We start from the raw sequence: 15,820 nt of genomic DNA, 5'->3' as shown, positions 1-15,820 counted from the left end.
TTTTGAATGGAAAGGATGGAAAAGAAAATCATTTTGTATTGTTAGTTTGTAAACTGAATTGGAACTAATTTGAATATCTTTTCACTAATTTCATCTTTCTAGGGACTCATTCCCCTCATACGTGCCAAACCTTGACTGTTTGGCCAAATATGTTGCTATAAAGATCTCAAGTGCTCCTCTCCTTTGTTTTTTATTTTAACATACCCTCAGACTAAGCTTTTTGTGTGTTCTCATTTGGGGCCACTTTAAGTGTGCCCCAGTGACTAAATCCCACTTGATTTGGTTAACTGCTCACCCATTTTTTAATTTTTTCTGTCCAAGCAAACAAGAATTACTACCAATTTCTTAGTGTTAAAAAGATCCATTAGCCTAAGGCAGTAAAATATTTGGGATGTTTAGAACCTAAAATCCTGCCACCTCCCCCCACCCCCCCGCGCCCCACCCCCGCAATTTCTGACCTAAAGCTGCATGGAAAGGATAGAACCACTTGGTTTTAATACAGAGAATACTTGCCTTAATGTTTTCATTAGGTTACTAACCAGCAGGAGAGGTAACAAGGGACTTTTTTCTTTTTTAATGAAACACCTTTCACCCTTTTATTTCTATATGATTTATGCTTTCAGTCATTATTTCTGTAATTCAATTTCCATATGCTTTTTATTGCCTCGAAAAACTCATCTCTAAAATTCATACCGTTCCATTCTGTCTCTTACAAGTGTTTAATGTATGATAAAAGAACGTATTTTAAATTGTTTTCAGCTTCTGGATATAGCTGCAATAAAAGCACTAATTTGTGGTATTTAAGAAAACCTGGAGAATAAAACTCATACTTTAAAAGATCATTTCTTTTTTCAATTCTTTTACTGTTTATAACAAAAAGCCACAATTACCTTTTTTCTTTCAAAATCATGTTACCTCTCTAATCCTGTTTTTAAGCAATGAGAAGACATTTTGTACATTGCAACTGGTTGGCTTTTCCCCCTGGATTCTTCCTGATTTGGGGTTGGTGACAGGCTGTATCTTAATTGTGTTTTGACTAAGGGGTTTCTCAGCACACCTCTGAATCACCTGTAAGGCGTGTTCCAACATGGATTGCTGGCCCCACCCCCAGAGTTTCTGTGACATTTAATCTTACAGTTCCAGTGAATTTTAATTTCTAACACGTTCTCAAGTGATGCAGATGCTGCTGACCCATGTATTACACTTTGAGAACCGATCCTTGACCACACTTACAGTAAATGCTAGAAAAGAACCATGTTAGGAATACCGATATATACTGTGGTGAGGAGGAACCTTGAAACGTGCCAAGTGAAAATAAGTCAGATAGGAAAGATCATATACGGTATGATTCCATTACATGAAATACCCAGAACTGGTGAAGCCAAGAGAAAAAAAGCAGACTGGTGCTTTGCTGGGGGGGAAGGAGGGAATGAAAGTTACTATTTAATGGATAAGGGGTTTTAGTTTGGGGTGATAAAAATGTTATAGAACTAGATCCATGTGATGATTGTATAACATTGTGAATGTACTGTTTTCTACTGAATCCCTTTAAAATGGTTAATTTTGTTATGTGAATTTCAACAGGTTTTTCTTTCCAAGGTAAGATCATGGTGTGTAAATGCAAAGTATGCATATCAAAGATTCTGTTCAACTTACAGTTAATAAGGGAACCAATCAGATGTTAAAACCAGTTCAAAGGGATATTTATATAAGAATAAAACTGCCAGACACTTCCCTGGTGGTCCAGTGGTTAAGGCTCTGTGCTTCCACAGAAGACGGTACAGGTTCAATGCTTGGTCAGGGAACTGAGATCCCACATGTTGCGTGGCATGGCCAAAAAAAGAGTTCTAGCAGAAGAAAATTTATTTAGTTCAGAAACTTAGATCTACATCAAGACATGAATAGCACCAGTGAGAAATTTTAGAAAGATAAAAAAATATTTTCTTATTCTCAAAGATAATTGTTTATTAAAAGTAATAATAATGACAACATACTGGGTGATCATAGCATATGTATAAGTGAAATAAATGACAGCAATACCACAAAGGGTGGGAATACTCTGATGTAAGTTACCTGTGCTACGTGTGCAGCAGGATCTTTTTATTTAAATGTGCTGCTGGTGCTGCCAAGTCGCTTCAGTCGTGTCTGACTCTGTGCGACCCCATAGACGGCAGCCCACCAGGCTCCCCCGTCCCTGGGATTCTCCAGGCAAGAACACTGGAGTGGGTTGCCATTTCCTTCCCCAATGCGTGAAAGTGAAAGTGATGTTGCTCAGTCGTGTCCGACCCTCAGCAACCCCATGGACTGCAGCCTACTAGGCTCCTCTGTCCATGGGATTTTCCAGGCAAGAGTACTGGAGTGGGGTGCCATCTCCTTCTTCTTTAAATGTGCACTTAATTTAAAAATGTATACTGCAAGCTCTAAGGTAACGACTAAACTGTTTAAAAGACATATAGTCTACAAGAGAGAAAAGGGAGTACATAATGTACTACAAGAGAGAAAATAGAATCATAAAATGCTCAATTAAAACCAGAGATGGCAGAAGAAGGAAGATAGAAACAACAAATACAAAGCATAGAAAACTAACAAACATGTTAAAAGTACAGAGGTGGAGAAAGACATACCATGCTAACACTAACCAAAAGCAAGCCGACTTACCTTTTATGAATTTCAGACAAAGCAGACTTCAGGGAAGATACTACGGGATAAGAAAGAAAGAGAAAGTGAAAGTGAAGTTGCTCAGTCATGTCCAACTCTGTGACCCCATGGACTGTAGCCTATCAGGCTACTCTGTCCATGGGATTTTCCAGGCAAGGGATAAGAAGGGGCATTAAATAATGATAAATGGGCTAATTCTCCAAGAAAACAGTCTAAATCTCTATGCACCTAACAAAACAGTGTCAGTATGGGAAACTTAAAATATTACCCAGTGTTTCACTTTATCCCAGGAGTACAACATTCCTAGATTCTAATTGTAAGCAGAAGAGTGGGTGGCATGGGTAAGAGACATATGACCAAAATGTTAAGAGTGGATCATGAAAGGATAGAGTAGTCCACAAAACAGTATCATTAAGATGACTAATGTGTGAAGCTGCTGCTGTCTGATCAGGATTGAACTGTTACCAAATGCTTTTCCACATCTCACATTTAAAGGGTTTCTCTCCAGTATGAAGTCTGATGTTGAGTAAGATGAGTGCTCTGGCTAAATGCTTTACCACATTTGCTGTGTTCATGAGGTTTCTCTCCAGTATGAATTCAGTGATCTTCAGGAAGGGATGAGTTTTCAGGGAAGTCCTTCCCTTATTCACTGCATGTATGGGGTTTTTCTCCAGTGTGAATCCTTTGGTGTTGTGTAAACACTGAGTGGGCACTGAATGCTTTTCCACATTCATTACATTTATAAAGCTTTTCCCCAGTATGAATTCTCTGGTGTTGGGTAAGGTGTGCACTTCATCTGAATGCCTTCCCACAATCACTACACTTACAGGGTTTCACTCCCATGTAAATTCTCTGATGTTGTGTAAGAGATGAGATATCAGTGAAGGACTTCCCCCAATCAATGCATTCATAGGGTTTCTCCCCACTGTGACTTCTTTGATGTTGAATAAAGGATGAGGAGTCACTGAAGGCTTTCCTATATTCATTACATATATAAGGTTTCTCCCCAGTGTGAATTCTCTGATGCTGAACAGATGAATTTACAGTGAATGCTTTCCTACAAATTTACAGGGTTTTTCTCCAGTATGAGTTCTCTGATATTCAGTAAGACATGAATTCTGGATAAATGCTTTTCCACAGTCTTCACACTTATAAGGTTTTTCACCAATATGAATTCTTGATAAAAAAAAAAAAGTTTGAACAGTCACTGAAATTTTTTTCCAAAGTCACTACAATTATGCTTTCTTTTTAGAAGTTCTTTGACTTAATTGGAGATAAATTCCATTTGACATTTTTCCCAATTGGATCAAGTATATGTAGTTTCTCTTCTGAACAAATAATGTTTTGGGATAAATTTAGATCTTAGATCAAAACTTCTCTCAAATTCATTAAAAATATGCCCATTTTCCTCACAAGATAGTTTTCATGGGCAACTATTATTTGCTAAAAACCACTGGTTTGGGCAAGAGATTTTTTTGTTGTTGAAATTTTGCCTATAGAGTTCTCTTTTCGCTTTTCTATCTTGACCTCAAATTCACAGATTCCTTCAAATAAAGATTCTTTGGACACAACTCCTCTGAGCCTTTCAATGATGACAGAAATGTTGCTGCTCACTCAAAAGTATATTCTACTGATCTCTTTGGTATCTGCTCTGGTCTTCATATCTGAGGGGAATAAAAAATTTATAAAAACATTTTCTGTGCTGGGGAACTGCACTCAGGATTTAAAAAAAAATAGCCTTACTAAAATTAGAATGCATGTTTACAGTCTTGAAATCTGGGAAAATAATAAGCCAGTGGAGTAGAGATAAATAGAGGCAGAAGTAGTAGGAAAGAAGCTGGCTCAATAGGCAAAGACTCTGAAAGCTGAAAAACAATGTTTTAAAGATGTAGAACTTTAACCTTCTCATTTAAAGATAAGCAAGTTTAGAACTAGAGAGGTTATGTGATAAACCTAAAGATACAGAAGTTATTAATGAGATGGTCAGATATAAAACTTAGGCTTTGTCCACTATACTACAATATCTGGAGACTGATCAGAGCTTAAATGAGAGAATGGACAGGTACCTCTTCAAAAAACAAAGAATGAAGGGGATGCGTAACAGTATTAGAAAATGCACAAGAATGATGCCGTCAGTGACAGCACCTGGCGAGAAGCCAGTAAGGCATGTAAAAACAGCACCTGAAAAAGCAATGTACCAAGGGATAACCGAGGAAGGTCTAAATCTGAATAGAACAGAATTTAAGGCATTAAGGAGAGCTCCTTGGACAACATTTTTGAGATTGCATTCCTAAACATTCACCCCCTAAGTTGCACATACAGATTTATCCCTCTCTGAATAAGTGCCTCTGAAGACATCAACATCTCCTGCTGCTGCTGCTGTTAAGTCGTTTCAGTCGTGTCCGACTCTGCGACTCTGGAGTGGGTTGCCATTTCCTTCTCCAATGCATGAAAGAGAAAAATGAAAGTGAAGTCGCTCAGTCGTGTCCGACTCCTAGCGACCCCATGGACTGCAGCCTACCAGGCTCCTCCGTCCATGGGATTTTCCAGGCGAGAGTACTTGGAGTGGGGTGCCATTGCCTTCTCCTTAGATATCCACAATTCCTTCCTGGGCTGAGACTAATTTCAGAAACTGAGAATTCTGCTAATTGGAAAAGAAAATATGCAACAAAATAAAAACCGTCTACTTAAATATTTTGAAATGTTTCAAGCATTATTAGTTTTTAAAAGGATATAATCTGAATTTCCCAAAAAGTCTGTATTGAAGGTCAAAGACTGACCTCCAGTCAACAGAAAACACAAGATACCATACTAGAGAAGATACAGAGTCTGAGGAGGTGTTATCAAACTGGTTGAAAATGGAAGGGCAGTATGACAAGGTGATCTAAGATCACAGTTAACATATGGGTGGAATCATTACTAGAGACAACAGCATTTTCACCGATCATAAACATAAGACATGTTCTGGTACCAAGAGAGGAAAGGCACTAGAGAATTGTTCCTTTCTCTTTTTTTAAACAAACACAAACCTCTGAGAAACCCAAATGAATAGTCACTTAAATTGTGGAAGTTACTTTGCTTCCTTAATTAAAGATTTGCATACTCAATTTTCAGCAAGTGTTAAGAAATCTTGGAAAGGTGTAGATTATAGTGTAAGGATAAATGCAAGTCCTTCACAAGGCCTCCAAAAAAACAACTGCTTCAAGTCAAATTTGGGGTTTCCAAGCAAATATTTTGGCAAAGGCTCACCGTCTAGGGGTTGCAGGTTGCAGTCCTGAGACTAAAATCTGGCCCACTGCACCAAGGCTGCTGTCACAACCAGGAAACTCTGGGTCCGTTCAGATCTCCTTTTAAGCACTTGACATTGCTTTCCCTTTCCACCTCTGCTCTTCCCGAGCCGAGCGGGTGCCCTGGGGCTCCGCGGCTTCTGAGAGACCTGGGGTCCAGCTCCCCGCCAAGCCCCAACGCCGAATGGCCGCTGCTCCCGGTCGGAGTGGAGGTGGGACACCAGGGCCTTGGGCCGCACCGACCTTTTGTGAAACCAAGCTCCAGGCAGCCTTCCGGCGTCTGTGGCTACTCGTGCGACGCTCCAAGACCGCTTGGCCTGAGGGCACAAGAGCCCCAGACAACTGAACTGCAACTCCCAGAACGCACCGGGCCAAGCCGCTTCCGTTTCCGTTCTCAGGGACTTCCCTTTCCCAGAAGTCCCTGTGAAATCTCCGCTTCTGATTAGCTCTCTCCCTGAGCTGAGCAGAGGGGGCGGTGTCGGAGGCGTCTCAGCCAACCAGGGCCGCAAGCCAGAATCTCCATGGTAACCGCCGAAGCCCACTCACTTCGGCTATGCTCCCAGTGGAGGCAGAAGCTTGCATCCAACGTATGGGGTTCTGGCCGGCGCTCCGCTCCTGGGGATTGGTGTGCGCTTGACAGCGGCCTCTCCGCGCTCAATCGAACAGGCCCTGGGAAGAAAAGACAAAGTAAAAACTTTACAGACGTTAGAGGACGCTGTGGTTCTTTGGATACTGTTTCTAACAAATTGTAAAAAGATATTTTTGAGAATCGGGGACAATGGAAGGAGGAGCTGGGTATTAGATAACATTAATGAATGAACGTCACTTTTGGCATTTCTCAGCAGATACTTCAAAAGCCATCCAGAGGTCGACTGAGTTTGTTTTTAATCTGCCAAGAGCTCAGGCGGCCTGGAATGCTGAGTGAAGAATATGTGGCGCGGAAGAGATCCACGAAGTACTTCAGCCCCTGAAAACAATCAAGTCCCAGTGTCAGGGCCTTTGCAGCAGTAACAGTGGGGAGTCCTGTCCTGCTGTTTATTTTCTCATTTTCTCTCTTTGGCCAAAGAGCATGATAGATCCCTATTGTAACTGCGAATGTTTGTTTTCTGATTACAAATGTGACAGCATGTTCATTGTGCAAATTTTGAAAAATGCAGAAAAAGTATATATAGAAAAAAATACCAGGAAGAAATACTGTTTGGGGCTGCAGGGATTATGGGCTTAAAAATATTTTTTATCTTCAGTTCAGTTCAGTCGCTGTCGTGTCCGACTCTTTGCGACCCCATGAACTGCAGCTCACCAGGCCTCCCTGTCCATCCCCAACTCCCGGAGTTTACCCAAACTCATGTCCATCGAGTCAGTGATGCCATCCAGCCATCTCATCCTCTGTCATCCCCTTCTCCTCCTGCCCCCAATCCCTCCCAGAATCAGGGTCATTTCCAATGAGTCAACTCTTCACATGAGGTGGCCAAAGTATTGGAGTTTCAGCTTCAGCATCAGTCCTTCCAATGAACACCCAGGACTGATCTCCTTTAGGATGGGCTGGTTGGATCTCCTTGCAGTCCAAGGGACTCTCAAGAGTCTTCTCCAACACCACAGTTCAAAAGCATCAATTCTTCGGCACTCAGCTTTCTTCACAGTCCAACTCTCACATCCATACATGACCACTGGAAAAACCATAGTCTTGACTAAACGGACGTTTGTTGGCAAAGTAATATCTCTGCTTTTCCATATGCTCTCTAGGTTGGTCATAACTTTCCTTCCAAGGAGTAAGTGTCTTTTAATTTCATGGCTGCAATCACCATCTGCAGTGATTTTGGAGCCCCCCAAAATGAAGTCTGACACTGTTTCCACTGTTTCCCCATCTATTTCCCATGAAGTGATGGGACCGGATGCCATGATCTTAGTTTTCTGAATGTTGAACTTTAAGCCAACTTTTTCATTCTCCCCTTTCACTTTCATCAAGAGGCTTTTTAGTTCCTCTTCACTTTCTGCCATAAGGGTGGTGTCATCTGCATATTTTTTATCTTATATTTTTCCATATTTCCCAAATTTTCTGCCATGAATTAGAACTTCTGCTGTGTCATAAAAAGTTTTTAAAATACATACTTTGCAATTTATAGAAAGGTCATATGGCAAGCATTACATCTACTCACAAAGTTAGGCATAGGGCATAGAAGCAGGTGATACTTCAGAGCTGATCACAAACAACTTCACAAATAGCAAAACTGGTATAAGATACAGAATATGGTATGCCATGAGTGACACTAGCAAGATGAAAAAAATGGGAGAGTGTAGTGCAGTCAGTCAATCCTGGCACTTTACTGATGAGAAAAAGGGAACGTGCCAATTGCTAAGATGCTCAGGTGAGCTCAGAAGAAGTCAGCAAAATCACTGTCCTGTTGAGCAAGCCCCAGTTATCTACCCACAGAATCGTGAGCAAATAAATGACTGCATTAAGCCACTAAGATTTGGGTTAGTTTGTTAAGGAGGAAAAGCTGAACTCAGTTCAGTTCAGTTCAGTCGCTCAGTCATGTCCGACTCTTCGCGACCCCATGAATCGCAGCACGCCAGGCCTCCCTGTCCATCACCAACTCCCGGAGTTCACTCAGACTCACGTCCATTGAGTCAGTGATGCCATCCAGCCATCTCATCCTCTGTCGTCCCCTTCTCCTCCTGCCCCCAATCCCTCCCAGCATCAGAGTCTTTTCCAATGAGTCAACTCTTCGCATGAGGTGGCCAAAGTACTGGAGTTTCAGCTTCAGCATCATTCCCTCCAAAGAAATCCCAGGGCTGATCTCCTTGCAGTCCAAGGGACTCTCAACAGTCTTCTCCAACACCACAGTTCAAAAGCATCAATTCTTCGGCGCTCAGCTTTCTTCACAGTCCAACTCTCACATCCATACATGACCACAGGAAAAACCATAGCCTTGACTAGATGAACCTTTGTTGGCAAAGTAATGTCTCTGCTTTTGAATATGCTATCTAGGTTGGACATAACTTTCCTTCCAAGGAGTAAGTGTCTTTTAATTTCATGGCTGCAATCACCATCTGCAGTGATTTTGGAGCCCAAAAAATAAAGTCTGACACTGTTTCCACTGTTTCCCCATCTATATCCCATGAAGTGATGGGACCGGATGCCATGATCTTTGTTTTCTGAATGTTGAGCTTTAAGCCAACTTTTTCACTCTCACTTTCACTTTCATCAAGAGGCTTTTTAGTTCCTCTTCACTTTCTGCCATAAGGGTGGTGTCATCTGCATATCTGAGGTTATTGATATTTCTCATGGCAATCTTGAGTCCAGCTTGTGTTTCTTCCAGTCCAGCGTTTCTCATGATGTACTCTGCATATAAGTTAAACAAGCAGGGTGATAATATACAGCCTTGACATACTCCTTTTCCTATTTGGAACCAGTCTGTTGTTCCATGTCCAGTTCTAACTGTTGCTTCCTGACCTGCATACAGATTTCTCAAGAGGCAGGTCAGGTGGTCTGGTATTCCCATCTCTTTCAGAATTTTCCACAGTTTATTGTGATCCACACAGTCAAAGGCTTTGGCATAGTCAATAAAGCAGAAATAGATGTTTTTTGGGAACTCTCTTGCTTTTTCCATGGTCCAGCGGATGTTGGCAATTTGATCTCTGGTTCCTCTGCCTTTTCTAAAACCAGCTTGAACATCAGGAAGTTCACGGTTCACGTATTGCTGAAGCCTGGCTTGGAGAATTTTGAGCATTACTTTACTAGCATGTGAGATGAGTGCAATTGTGCGGTAGTTTGAGCGTTCTTTGGCACTGCCTTTCTTTGGGATTGGAATGAAAACTGACCTTTTCCAGTCCTGTGGCCACTGCTGAGTTTTCCAAATTTGCTGGCATATTGAGTGCAGCACTTTCACAGCATCATCTTTCAGAATTTGAAAGAGCTCCACTGGAATTCCATCACCTCCACTAGCTTTGTTTGTAGTGATGCTTTCTAAGGCCCACTTGACTTCACATTCCAGGATGTCTGGCTCTAGATGAGTGATCATATCATCGTGATTATCTGGGTCGTGAAGCTATTTTTTGTACAGTTCTTCTGTGTATTCTTGCCACCTCTTCTTAATATCTTCTGTTTCTGTTAGGTCCATACAATTTCTGTCCTTTATCGAGCCCATCTTTGCATGAAATGTCCCCTTGGTATCTCTAATTTTTCTTGAAGAGATCTCTAGTCTTTCCCATTCTGTTGTTTTCCTCTATTTTTTTGCACTGATCACTGAGGAAGGCTTTCTTATCTCTTCTTGCTATTCTTTGGAACTCTGCATTCAGATGCTTATATCTTTCCTTTTCTTCTTTGTTTTTTGCTTCTCTTCTTTTCACAGCTATTTGTAAGGCCTCCCCAGACAGCCATTTTGCTTTTTTGCATTTCTTTTCCATGGGGATGGTCTTGATCCCTGTCTCCTGTACAATGTCACGAACCTCATTCCATAGTTCATCAGGCACTCTATCTATCAGATCTAGGCCCTTAAATCTATTTCTCACTTCCACTGTATAATCATAAGGGATTTGATTTAAGTCATACCTGAATGGTCTAGTGGTTTTCCCTACTTTCTTCAATTAAAGCCGAACTAGCAAACACGTATCCCGACACTGTAAAGTCATCTGCCCTTTCTCCCATGGATTTGAAGTCTCTCCAATACATCAAGTATGTTTTTATAGAATCAGGGATCTGTTCTTGGATTTCTGTTGTGGTCCCAGTCCAGGCTGCTTTGTAACCCTCTGAACACATCCTGATTCCAGGTGCCTTCAGTTGCAATGTTTTGCTCTTCACACCTGGACCTCAGGGAATCAAGGATTTGATGGCCATAGAGTACAAACAGCACTCCTGATTTCAAATTTAAATTCTGAAAAGGGAGTTCTTTATCTAGCATCCTTGGCATACCCCTACAAGTGTTTTCAAAAACTTGGGCACGTGCATTTTCCTGTGTGATTTTCCCACATTTAAGCAGATTCTCAAAGGGTTACTTGCCCTCCCCAAAATTGTTGAGCTGAGGCTAAAGGAAACTGGTGTGGTTTCTGGTCAGCCTCTCTTTGGGGGCGCTGGGTGGCAGCAGAGGAAAGAGCAAACCCCAGCTCAGACTCACTCAAAGGCCGGGGAGGCCCCCTGCGTTCCTTCTGTGCTACAGATCTTAGCTGTGTTTGGCTGTTTTGCGGTTTATTGGTTTGTGTCGTCTCTTCCTCTTGCAATGAGCTTCATCAGGAAAGGCTTTGGACTCCAACACCTGGCTTTAGCGAAATGCCCCGAACCTGGAATTAGAAGTGGGTTTAACAGAGGTACCCGACCACTGGGGTGTGGTCAGCAGCCGTGCATGGGATTCTGTGTGAGTTACTTAGTGCCTTAGGGCTCTAGGGGATCAAGGTCCCTGACAGGCAAGATCATTAACACACACAGGACCTGTTGCAAGGTGGGTGACTGGCTATAAAAACAAATTCCTTTCCCTTCATTGTAACCCCCTTCCCCGAGGGCCACACAGTATTCCTCCTGGAACTATGGCCGGCACAGGAGGAAAAACACGAACTCTCCAACAGGCTCCAGGAACTTGAAACCTTGGGGTGCGGTGAGGGGTGAGAACCCATTGGACAGTAATGAGGTGTTAACAACATGCCGTTTGTGCAGAAGCGCCACAGCCGGTGTCAGTGGCCTAAGTAGCACACAGTGTCCTCGGAGCGGCAGCACTCAGCACTCTCGGGCACAGGCTGGCAGAAGCGCCCTCTTGGCATTTGCCAGCCAGGACTCATACCTCTTTGTGCACGGGGCAGCTGCTTTCGGCTTGATGAACACAGCAAGTCACCAGGGCAAGGGGTGGGCGGGGGGTGCACAGAACACCTGAGGCAGTCAGTCCCATGGCGGGAGGCCCCTTTCCATCAGTGCTGTGCTTGCGCTTAGTCACTCAGTCGTGTCCAACTCTTTGAGACCCCATGGACTGTAGCCCACCAGGCTCCTCTGTCCATGGGGATTTTTCCAGGCAGGAATACTGGAGTGGGTTGCCATGCCTACCTCCAGGGGATTTTCCCAACCCAGGGATTGAACCTAGGTCTCCCGCATTGCAGGTGGATTCTTTACCTTCTGAGCCACCAGGGAAGCCCCAGAATACTGGAGTGGGTAGCCTATCCCTTCGCCAAGGGAACTTCCTGATCCAGGAATTGAACCGGGTTCTCCTGCATTGCAGGTGGATTCTTTACCAGCTAAGCTACCAGGGAAGCCCAGTGAGGGCTGGACCCATGAGGAACTTTGCTGCAGCCTGGTCAATACCGCCCCTCAATCACCCAGCAGGTGTCTAGGAGCCACGTACAGCAGGGAAGACCTCCCCTTTTGGAAAAGGGTGCCAGTTCATGCAACTCTAACTTGTCTTAACACTAGCCCCTTGGCAGAGCTGCTCCAGACTCTCCTCAACCCCAGACACAGCACTGATGTGGAGGACAATCAGGTGAGCTTGGCCAGGAGGTAGAAGCAGGGTTTGAATAGAAGAAAAGAGAGTCTGTGAAGAAGGAAGGTGGGGCTGCCCATACAAAGGTCAGAGAAAGCAGTCGGGTGGTCTGTATAGTTGGGCGTGGGCAGGGGCTGAGCGGGGGCTCAGAACACACACCTCCGGGCAGGACACAGGCTCCAGAGCACCCCCACACTGCGGCCCTGACCATTCACTAATTTATCCATAACTCATGTTACTGAGCACCTCCAGTGTGCTGGCTATCACCCCAGGGCCTGGGAAAACAAGAGGAAAATATGGTCCATGAGCCCTGGGAGCTTCAGTTCTTATAAGGAGGCAGATGATAGACAAGTAAGATGAGCTTTGGTGTAAATTAAGTGGGATGGGCCATGCACATGCCTGTGGGAAGAGCTTTCTAACAGATTGATGGGACGTGCAAAGGCCCTGAGGCAGGGGTGCTTGTCTGAGGAGAGTCAGAGCCCAGAGTATCTGCAGAGCAGTGAGAATAGAGGGGACAGCCAGGTCCTGAAGTATCCTGAAGCTTTGGATTTCATTCTAAGTGAGATGAGAGAAGAATGTCATAGCCTGGAAGACAGCAGGAGAGGTTGGGAGACTATTTACCTTAATCCAGGCCCTGGTGAGGTAGTTTAGACCAGCGGGAGGCAGGGTGGTGGTGCTGTGTGATGTTGCTATTCAGTCGCTTAAGTTGTATCCGACTCTTTGCAACCCTATGAGGGAGCACGCCAGGCTTCCCTGTCCTTCACCATCTCCCGGAGTTTGCTCAAATTCATGTCCATTGAGTCGGTGATGCCATCCAACCATCTCATCCTCTGTCATCCCCTTATCCTCTTGCCCTCAATCTTTCCCCGCATCAGGGTCTTTTCTAATGAATCAGTTCTTCACATCAGGTGGCCAAAGGATTGGAGCTTCAGCTTCAGCATCAGTCCTTCCAATGAATATTCAGGGTTGATTTCCTTTGGGATTGACTGGTTTGATCTCCTTACAGTCCAGGGGACTCTCAAGAGTCTTCTCCAGCATCACAATTTGAAGGCATCAATTCTTTGGCAGTGATGGGAGTGTGTGAGGGGAGTGCTGGGTTTGGAATACATTGTAAACTAAGAGCAGGAAGAAATCAAGGAAGGATGTGGGATTTGTGAGAAAGAGCCAAGCGGAGTTGACACTGCGATTTGGCCTGAGCATTTAGAATAACATGGCCTCTTACTGAACAGGAAGCCTGAGGTTTCAGGATTGAATGGAGGGCTCTTCTTTGGATGTGACATGAGAGAGGTGACATCAGAGTCTTCAACAGAGGAAGCAGCTGGAGCTGGGGAGAAGAGGAGCTCTGTGGGGAGATATGGGGGAGAAGCATGGGGGAAGAGACCACCCAAGGAGGTGAGCCCAGGGGCACCCAGCTTCCAAAGGTGGGGGTAGGTACCTCCTGCACAGGACCCTGAAGAGGTGCCGTGAGCAAGGTCCTGAGACCAGGTGAGGAAGTGTTCAGGGGCTTAATGCTGTGCCATCAGGCTCTTATGTGCCCTGCCCCCACCTTCTCCCAGCACGGTGCACAGTCTGGGATCTCTTGTTTGCCTCCCCTCCTCGCCCCCTCCCCTCTGCTTATTGGGTTTCTGGCTGGAGTCCCCAAACAGGACAAGCAGGAAAAACTGGCCTGGTGGGGGGTGGGGAAGGTTGGGGGGAACATCGGTTTCTACTTGGCTACTGGGCTTTGAGGAGGGGAGGTTCCTGGGCCACCCTCTGGGATGTGGAAGTTTCAGGTGTGACCTCCAGGAAACTATCCCCCTGCCTATTATTTGAGAGCCTCTGCAGGGGCTCAGCCTCCTCCAAGAAACCCTTCCTCTCAGGGCCACAGGTAGAGAGATTCCAGCAGGGCACAGTCCGTGAAGGGCAATTAATTTTGTCATTTGGATTTTTATTTCAAGAAAGAAGAGATAAAGCGTTGTACTTGTCACCTTTAGAAGCAGGCCCACAGCACAGAAGCACGTTGTATGATGTACACAGCCTGATCAGCAGATCTGTTTTGGGCTGTGGTTGGTCCGGGCGGAGCGTGGGGCTCAGGGTTAGAAATTCTGTGGAGGCCGTGGAAAGGGAGGCGGACAGGGAACATGGCAGTGGAGAGGGGGTGGGAAGACAGCAGCTCACAACTGCCCAGAATGTCGGAGCAGAGGCTAGTGAGAGGCAGAGAGAGAAAGGCGGGCCTGGGACGGAGGGAAAGAAAACCAGAGCCTGAAGTGAAAAGGGACACATTTGGGAGGAGACTCACCTTCTGAGTCTTGGCACATTAGATGTGGCGTCAGTCTCCGGCTTTGGATCTGTCGACCACAGCGGGTCCTCTCCTTGGAGGGTTCCTATAAAGAAAGTTGAGCACCAAAGAATTGATGCTTTTGAACTGTGGTGTTGGAGAAGACTCTTGAGAGTCCCTTGGACTGCAAGGAGATCCAACCAGTCCATCCTAAAGGAGATCAGTCCTGGGTGTTCATTGGAAGGACTGATGCTGAAACTCCAATACTTTGGCCACCTGATGTGAAGAGTTGACTCATTTGAAAAGACCCTGATGCTGGCAGGGATTGGGGGCAGGAGAAGGGGATGACAGAGGATGAGATGGTTGGATGGCATCACTGACTCGATGGACATGAGTTTGGGTAAACTCCGGGAGTTGGTGATGGACAGGGAGGCCTGGCGTGCTGCAGTTCATGGGTTCTCAAAGAGTCGGATGTGACTGAGCGACTGGACTGAACTGAACTGAACTGAAACTGTTTCTAGACCCCAACCTCCACTTGAGGGGACAGGGACATTGTGGGGGGTGGGCAGAGCAAACTCAGGCCTGGTTCCCTGGCGCCTCTTCTCCTCCAGGCCTCATCCTGGGCCTGCTGAGTCTGGTCCCAGCCAAGAATCCCCCACCCTTGAAGCTAACCAAGTTCCTCTTAGTAAATTTGCATTTGCATCCTCACCTGGCCATGGGCTGTAACTCTTCACTCTCTGTTATACTGGGAGTTGAAGTCAGTTTCTTCCCACATTTGCCAGAGTCTTGAGTAAAGTCTCTCTTGCACTTTCTAACAAGTGTCCAGTGAATAATTTGTCCTTAACAAGGGTTGTGAGAGGGCAGCCGTGAGTGTCTAGTGGGGGCCTAGCAGGAGTGAGAGCTGTGTACACAGTTGTATATATTCCCTTGTGTAGCCAAAGAAGTGGTGGGACAGGTGAGGGTCAGCCCCAAGGCATGAACCCCAAAGCTGGGCACCATACTGGAGCACTGGGGGATACCCAGAAGTGGCACTGGTTGAATAGGCACTATGGGAAGAGCAAGAGGCCTGCTTGGACAGGAGGAGCAGCATCTCAGGCAGGGTGGCTGGTGGGGTGACACTGGGGTCCCTTGGGAAGCACCACTGACTCCAGTTCTCAGAG

General features: G+C 45.0%; 2 long non-coding RNA genes across 2 annotated transcripts; one reads left to right on the top strand and one right to left on the bottom strand.

Moving 5' to 3' along the window:
- Positions 1-517: 517 nt before the first annotated feature.
- On the bottom strand, positions 518-6,287 carry LOC129648810 (uncharacterized). The gene is made up of 3 exons (XR_008712875.1): positions 5,908-6,287; positions 2,659-2,698; positions 518-1,847 (listed from the first exon to the last, which is right to left on the bottom strand). It is a non-coding gene; the product is annotated as an uncharacterized LOC129648810 (long non-coding RNA).
- A 206-nt stretch (positions 6,288-6,493) lies between these two features.
- LOC129648812 (uncharacterized) lies at positions 6,494-7,072 on the top strand. The gene is made up of 2 exons (XR_008712877.1): positions 6,494-6,632; positions 6,788-7,072. It is a non-coding gene; the product is annotated as an uncharacterized LOC129648812 (long non-coding RNA).
- Positions 7,073-15,820: the final 8,748 nt, after the last annotated feature.

The sequence above is a fragment of the Bubalus kerabau genome, chromosome 4 (genome assembly GCF_029407905.1).
Source record: "Bubalus kerabau isolate K-KA32 ecotype Philippines breed swamp buffalo chromosome 4, PCC_UOA_SB_1v2, whole genome shotgun sequence".
Classification (NCBI taxonomy): domain Eukaryota; kingdom Metazoa; phylum Chordata; class Mammalia; order Artiodactyla; family Bovidae; genus Bubalus; species Bubalus kerabau.
This window is presented reverse-complemented; position numbering and strand designations above follow the sequence as displayed.